Source organism: Ananas comosus, linkage group 19, assembly GCF_001540865.1.
Source record: "Ananas comosus cultivar F153 linkage group 19, ASM154086v1, whole genome shotgun sequence".
Taxonomy (NCBI): Eukaryota; Viridiplantae; Streptophyta; class Magnoliopsida; order Poales; family Bromeliaceae; genus Ananas; species Ananas comosus.
In genome coordinates this window covers 4,841,839-4,849,688 of record NC_033639.1, presented here as the reverse complement: position 1 = coordinate 4,849,688, position 7,850 = coordinate 4,841,839, and positions in this window count along the sequence as shown.

Genomic DNA, 7,850 nt, shown 5'->3' with positions numbered 1-7,850 from the left:
GGCCGATGCTGACCCAGACCAAATCTCTTTCGTAAGAGTTACTGAAGAAGGAGTTCAACTGATTTTCTCTAGAGATGAAGGAGCTATTGTGGCAGCCGAAGAGCCACCAAGTTGGCTAAAATGAAACGTGAGGAATCAGGAACCGAAGCTTTAGAGGAGCTTCAGCAAAAAGAGCCGATCGACAAGATCAGCTGTGTGATAAATTCGGCCCAGCTGGCCGATGACGTTGTGTGCAACAAGAAGGTCGAGACGGCCGATGATGATACAGTGAAATCGGCTGTTAAAGCCGATTCGAAAAATATGACGAAGTCGGCTATTACAGCCGATAGTGAAATATCATATGATATGAAAGGGCGAACAATCGAATTGAACTTAGAAGAGTCGCCTATCAAAGTCGATGAAAAGAAGTTGGAAACACAGGATCCATAAATTGAGGTAAACTTAGGATCCGACGAAGACAAACAACCAACTTATATTAGTGCTAAGCTTTCAGCTCAACAACAATAGGAGCTCAAAGCATTGGTGAAGGAGTACAAGGACTGCTTTGCCTGGAGTTATGAGGAAATGCTAGGACTAAGCCGAAAAGTTGTAGAGCATAAGCTACCTATTAAAAAAGGGTATAAGCCTTATAAACAGTCGGCTCGTAGGTTTGAACCGAGTATTGTACTCCAAATCAAAAATGAAATCGAAAATCTGTTAAAGGCCGGATTTTTTAGAGCGGCCCGTTATGTCGATTGGGTATCCAATATAGTTCTAGTGTGGAAAAAAATGGAAAACTTAGAGTTTGCATTGATTTTAGGAACTTAAACTTGGCCACACCTAAAGATGAATATCCAATGCCAATAGCCGATATGTTAGTAGATTCGGCTGCCGGTAATGGGATCCTGTCCTTTATGGACGGACACGTTGGCTACAATCAAATTTATATTGCTGGAGAAGATTTAGCTAAAACGGCTTTCAGGTGCCCAGGGTCTATTGGAACCTTTGAGTGGGTAGTTATGCCGTTCGGCTTAAAAAATGCCGGAGCTACTTATCAGAGAACAATGAATTTTACTTTCCATGATTCGATCGGCAAGATGTTGGAGGTTTACATCGATGATATAGTTGTAAAATCCAAATCACAAGCCGAACATTAGGTCGATTTAAAGCTCGCCTTTGAAAGAATGAGGAGATATAATTTGAAGATGAATCCTTTAATATGTGCCTTTGGAGTCTCAGCAGGAGATTTCTTGGGATTCTTGGTACATAAAAAGGGGATTGAAATTGATAAAAATAAGGCGAAAGCTATATCAGAATTGCCGCCACCAAAAAGCAAAAAAGAGTTGCAAAGCTTGTTGGGGAAAATCAATTATTTGCGACGATTTATATCGAATCTGGCCGGTAGAATAGGGGTTTTCACTCCGTTACTTCGGCTAAAAAGTAAAGAAGAATTTGTTTGGATAGAAGAACAACAAGGAGCATTTGAAAATATAAAGAAATATTTAACAAATCCTCCAGTGCTTATGCCTCCTAAACAATGACAGCTGATGAAACTATACATTTCGGCTGCGAAGGAGAATTTGGGATGTTTGTTGGCCCAAGAAAATGAAGAAAAGAGGAACAGGCCATTTATTATCTAAGCCGACGATTATTAGATACCGGAAAAAGATATTCAGCTATCGAAAAGTTATGTTTGACCTTATACTACTCTTGTACAAAATTAAGATATTATATTTTACCAACAGAAGTATCGGTAGTAGGTAAAACCGATCTGGTAAAATATATGTTATCTAAGTCAGTATTGAGAGGACGAATTGGAAGGTGGATGTTAGCACTATCCGAATTCTCTCTCAAGTATGTCCCGGCAAAAGCTGTTAAAGGACAACCGATAGCCGACTTTTTAGCTGATCATCCATGTGTTGAAATTGAAGAGCCGAAATAAAATTTGGTCGGCTGTCAACCTTGGATACTTTACTTTGACGGTTCAAGAACAGCCGAGTCAGCAGGAGCTAGAATAGTTGTACAGTCTCCTGAGGGGTATAGCTGCCGGTTTGCTTTCGAATTAGATTTCGGCTGTTCCAACAATCAAGCCGAATATGAGGGTTTAATAATTGGCCTTGAAATTTTACAAGAATTAAAAGTTAAGTCACTCAAGGTCATCGGTGATTCACAATTGGTGATCAAACAAGTCAGTGGAGAATACCGATGCGAAAATCAGAATTTACAAAATTATCTAAGAAAAACAGTGGAATTGCTTTGCAGCTTCGGAGAAATTGAATTTGAGCATTTGACGAGAGAGAAAAATGAGGAAGCAAATGAATTAGCCCAATTGGCTTCAGGGTATAGAGAACCGAAACGAGGTATAATAGAAATAGGAAAAAGACTACTGCCTTCGGTTCATGTCCGAGAACCGATTATTGCTCTCATAGAGGTGAAAGATGATTGGAGAAAATCCATAATCGAATACTTAGAAGATCCCAACAAAAAGGTCGACTATAATATTCCAAGAAGAGCACTCGACTACTGTTTGTTAGATGGACAACTCTACAAGAGAACAGCCGAAGAAATATTATTAAAATGTTTAGGGCCTGAAGAAGCTATATTGGTGATAGGAGAAACACATAAGGGTTTATGTGGAGCCCATCTAGCAGGAAAAAGATTAAAATGGACAATTCGGCACTTAGGATATATTATTGGCCGACTATGCATCAAGATTGCATAGAATATGCTAAGGGTTGCCAAGATTGTCAATTTCATAGATCGGTATAGAGAGTTCCTGCTTCTGAGATGTATGCTATAATTAAATCTTGGCCTTTTCGAGGTTGGGCAATGGATTTGATTGGAGAAATTCAACCGAACTCTTCGGCTGGTCATAAATTTTTAATAGTGGCTGTCAACTATTTTATGAAGTGGGTAGAAGTAAAACCCGCTCAGTTGGTCACTCAAAAAGAAATCATTGATTTCGTCAAATATTACATAATTCATCACTTCGGGATTCCCGAAACAATTATAACCGATCAAGGAACAATGTTCACAGGAGGACAGTTCGTTCCATTCATCGAGTCTCGGAAGATAAGGCTACTTCATTCGCCTCCTTATTATGCTCAAGCAAATGGACAGGCTGAGGCAGCAAATAAGGTGATTATAATCTTATGAAGCGACATATCGGAAAGTATCCAAGGAAATGGAATGAAAAACTTTTCGAAGTATTATGAGCATGCCGAACTTCGGTAAAAACGTCAACAGGAATGACTCCATTCCAGCTAGTATACAGCCATGAGGCCGTGTTACCAGCCGAAATAACAGTTCTTTCTTTAAGAGTGGAAAAACAAAAATAACTATCGGCTGATAAATATAGTAATTTGATGAAGGAAGAAATGAAAGAAATACATGAAACTCGGTTGATGACATTGAACCATTTGCAAGCTTATCAAAGCCGAGTACGTAATGCTATAATAAAAAGTTAAAGCTAAGTCATTTGCAGTTGGTGACTTGGTTCTTAGGCTTATTTTTTCAATCGGTTGGAAAGACCGAGTATATAGAAAATGGTCTCCAAATTGGGAAGGACCAATTCAAATCAGTAGAATCACAAAGGGAAACGCGTATTACTTGAAAAAGATAAGTGGGTTAGAAAATGAAAAATCAATTAATGGAAAATATTTGAAAAAGTATTACCCATCCATGTGGGAGAATAATCAAAGTCAGAGTTAGAGGATTACAAGCCGAATCAAGATAGTAAATCTTTGAGTTGGTTCCATTCGGCTATAAGGTTAGCTTGGGCAGTCTCGGCTGCTTTTATCCTACGCTTCATTAAAGGATGCACTTTATAAAGTTGGGTAAGCTTGTCTTGAAGCTTTACCCCTTCATCCTTCTTCGTCTTCAACTGATCCTGTAGGAGGAGTCGACGCTCAGAGGTACGAGCTAGAGTTGATTCGGCTGCAGCTAATTCTTCCTTAAGAGTTGAAATTCGCTGCTGCAAAGCCAACTCCTGATCTGCTAAAGTTTGGTCTTCACGGCTTACTTCAGTAATAGGAGCCGCTACTTCAGGTATAGTTTTCTTAAAATGATCAACTTGGTAAAAATATTGATCAAGGGATAAAAGCTCAGCACTTAAAGATTGTTGCCGAGACAAAAAAGAAGAAAGTTGAGATGATAAGATTTCCACAAAGCATTTGCCGGCAGAAAAAATATCTGGTTGATCGGTTAAGTCAAGTGAAAGAGCGCACAGCCGATCAAATTGCTCTGAATTCTGAGCCAAATATAGGAGACCTTGACTATATAATCGTAGACACTCATCAAATTGTTGTTGAGTGTATAACGACATCACAATGGTAGTTGAATCATCTCCTTCATTAGAATTTGGACTCGAAACTAAGAGAGAGTGAAGAGTTGCAGAAAGAGGATCTTCTGAAACAGACGAAGAAGCTTCAGGAGTCAAGTAAGGCTCGGTTCGTGCTCCTTTAACGCCTTCTTCCAAAGATGCATTTACTTTTTCTCCCTCTGTTGCTGGTATTGGAATAGAAAGAGGTGATGTTGTACCACTTATTGGCAATTCTTGGCTCATTTCTTGAGTTGCCCTCTTTTTCTCTGCTTCTTGTTTCTTTATGAGGCGAGCCTCTCGGCGAAGTTGCATATCCATCTGCGTCTTCAAAGAAGGAGCAAAATGGATTCTTTCAGGAGAAGACTGTTTATTAAGAAAAAATGATAAATAGATGAAGAAACAAAAGGATTGAGTGTAGATAACTAAATTGGTTTACCTCAATCTGAACCGACTCATTAGAAACAGAGCTTTTTTCAGCAGCCAAAGATGGTACTTCGGTTCCTTCTTTTGGAGCATCAGCCGAAGATATTTCTTCGGCTCTTCTTTCTGGAATCGTAACCGAAGGTACATCTTCGGCTCTTTTCTTTAAAACGTCAGCCGAAGGAGCGCTTTCAGCTTGTTCGAAATACGAACGCGGTCTCTTGACGACCGACTTGCGCCACTTTGAAGGCGGCGGAGGAGTAGATTGTGTAGCTTCCGTCGGCCTTTTCTCTGAAGCTGGGACCGACGGAGAAACCGGAATTGACTACAAAAAAAAGAAAAAGTAAGCATTACATATACCAAGAAAAGAAAAATCAAAAGAAAAGCAGAGTATATTACAGAAGAAGGAGGGATATCGGAGATATGATCAGAAATCTCTTCCGATTCTTCTTTTAGTACAGATGAAGCGGCGGTATCGTCCGGAAGACCTTTGCTTGGAAAAGGCACTGTAAACAAAAAATAAATAAGCAGGAATTATGTCGAACAGAAAATTTTCTATAAGTAAGAGATGTACCAATTGGGTGAATAGTTTTGCGGTGTGCCTGCGAAGTAGACAAATTGAAGGTGATATTGACAAAACGATCCCAATTAATGATACAGCGGAAACCTACTACTCCTGTACAATTCGGCCTAAAGCATAATAATTTGAAGAATCGCCGAAGACGATTCCCCATGGCCGAAATTCGATCAGCATCAACTATACTTTTGGTGGGAGGATGATGAACGGCAGTATTGGCCGTAAAGAACTTGGCTGGAGCAGGGATTGCTTGTGTAAATCCAAATTGACGCGCTGCGAACTGGGGGGAGTAAACCTCAGTACTGGGTAGTAGTTTCAAGCGCGATTTCAAACCAATGTGCAAATCCCTTGTAGCCAAAAAAGAGTACCAAACATCTGAATGTTCGCCAGCACGGGAAGAAGCAGTTTCACCTTGAATGGCCTCATACCTAACTAAAAACCAAGGTGGGCCGGTGACACTATTAACAAGAGGAGACCAAGAAATGAGGAAATGAGGACCCGATTCATAAAAAGTTTTGAAATAGGTGATAAAATCAAGATGGTGGCTTGATGTTAACGGCTGAGGACAGCCGAAAGCAAGCCAATAAGAGTCAAAATGAGCAGCCGAGTCTAGATCTAGAGGTTCTCAGCACAATTTATGAAAATAAATTTGCAGAAACATTTGCAAAAACCAAAAAACACCACAACCCGAGCTGATTGTTACACCATCTCCAGAGGGTAGTGGTTTAATGGAATCAAAGATTTCCCCATAGACGAAGGCAAGAAAATAAGACCCTAGAGCTAATCTATCGCCGTTAGATAAACCAACGGTGATTGGGACAAAGTCCCAATTGATTTTCTGCGAACGAGTGCAGAAGAGATTGTGGCATAACCAATATAGGAGGAACGCTGTATGTTCTTTCCTAGTGACAAGAGCAGGGGATTCGCCTGCAAACTTATGGAGGAACTTGGAGTAAGCCAAGTCATTGAGGTCGAGATGAGCCTCAAAGTCAAACACACCATCAGGATTATAAGCCATAGAGATAGTAACTCCATGAGGACGCAGTCCAACGATAGCGGCTACATCAAAAAGAGTCAGAGTAAGAGCTCCTCCTCTGAAAAGAAAAACGTTAGAAACAGGGGACCAAAAAACAGAGAGCAGAAGCTAACAGAAGGTTGTCGGCTAAAGGAGGCTTCCTAGATAGCGGAATAGCTTCGTAAATCCCGATCTCCTTGCAAGAATCACCATAAACAGCCTCCACTCAGTCCAACCAATCCAAGTAAGCATCTGAAATACTCAGCCAAGTTCGAAGACTTTTTTCTGTCGAAGTCGAGGAATATCAGGAGTGGAGATGAATGGATTTAGCCATTAATGGAAGACCATCACTAGGTAAGAAAAATCATCAGGAGTTGGATCTTCAGTAAAGGAGGGACCCAAGGTTAATCTAGTGGGGTCTAAAGAGAGATATGGTTTAAGTAAAGTATAATCCAGTGAAGGATGAGTAGATAAAGGCGGGAGCGGCGCCATTACTCGAAGCGAAAAGAAACTATGGAATGAGTAGAAACTGTGAATGAGAAATAAAGAATAGAGATGGTGAAGAAGAAGAAAGGGACAAGGAAGACAAATTCTGAGTATAAGAAGGAATGAGAAGCTTAACAAGGAAGGGAAGAAGAGCCGTCGCATCGAATTCGATTTCTGAGGTCGGCTATAATGATGAAAAGACGGCGGCAATTAAGATGACCTAATTAATGCCGCACATAAGACAAAAAGAAATAATGGAATCACAGCTGTGAGAAAGTAATAGACGGCCAAGATGAAACCGTACGGGACACTTGTAACTGACAATATCGGAGGCCACGCCACGGATCTCGTCAGGATTGTGGCCATAAAGAAATAGCAGACGGTTGAGATGAAGCCGTACAAAGAATTTGAAATTAATGGATGGCTAAGATGAAGTCGTGCAGAGAATTTGAAATTGGTTGGATCGAGAACCACGCCTCGGATCACGATTGCTACCGAAGCGACGGCAACATATTAATAATAGAAAAAAGCGAACGGTTGAGATGAAACCATATTATTTGAATCGTGCGCCTCGGATCACGCCAGCTACCGAAGCGTTACTTCGAAAGCTGCCGAGGGGGCAATTGTTGAGCCAATTAGGCGCGGATAGATGGTACACCGGTATTCTGTAACACACTGGACCTTTGCAAATTGCGAGGTTCGAGTGTTTGATCTGTGTATCGAGCTTTTTCAGACTTTCTGGAAGGTCGTAGACAGTGTTCCGACCTATGGCTCGCATCCAGAGAATTGTGGTTTTAAGCTGGTGCCAAAAGCCCAAAAAGATTGGATCTTGGTCAGCTCTCGGGTAGTCTGCAGCAGAGCTTGTACCGGAACAAGACTGGTCTTGTACCGGTACAAGGTTGATAGTTGTACCAGTACAGCCATCGGGCTTGTACCGGTACAGAGCCGCAGACCCCGCAACCCGAGCCTCGGGTTTGCATTTTCGTGGTCCTTGTACCGGTACAAGGACCCGTGTACCGGTACAAGGAGGCAGTTTCGTGCAGAATGAAACT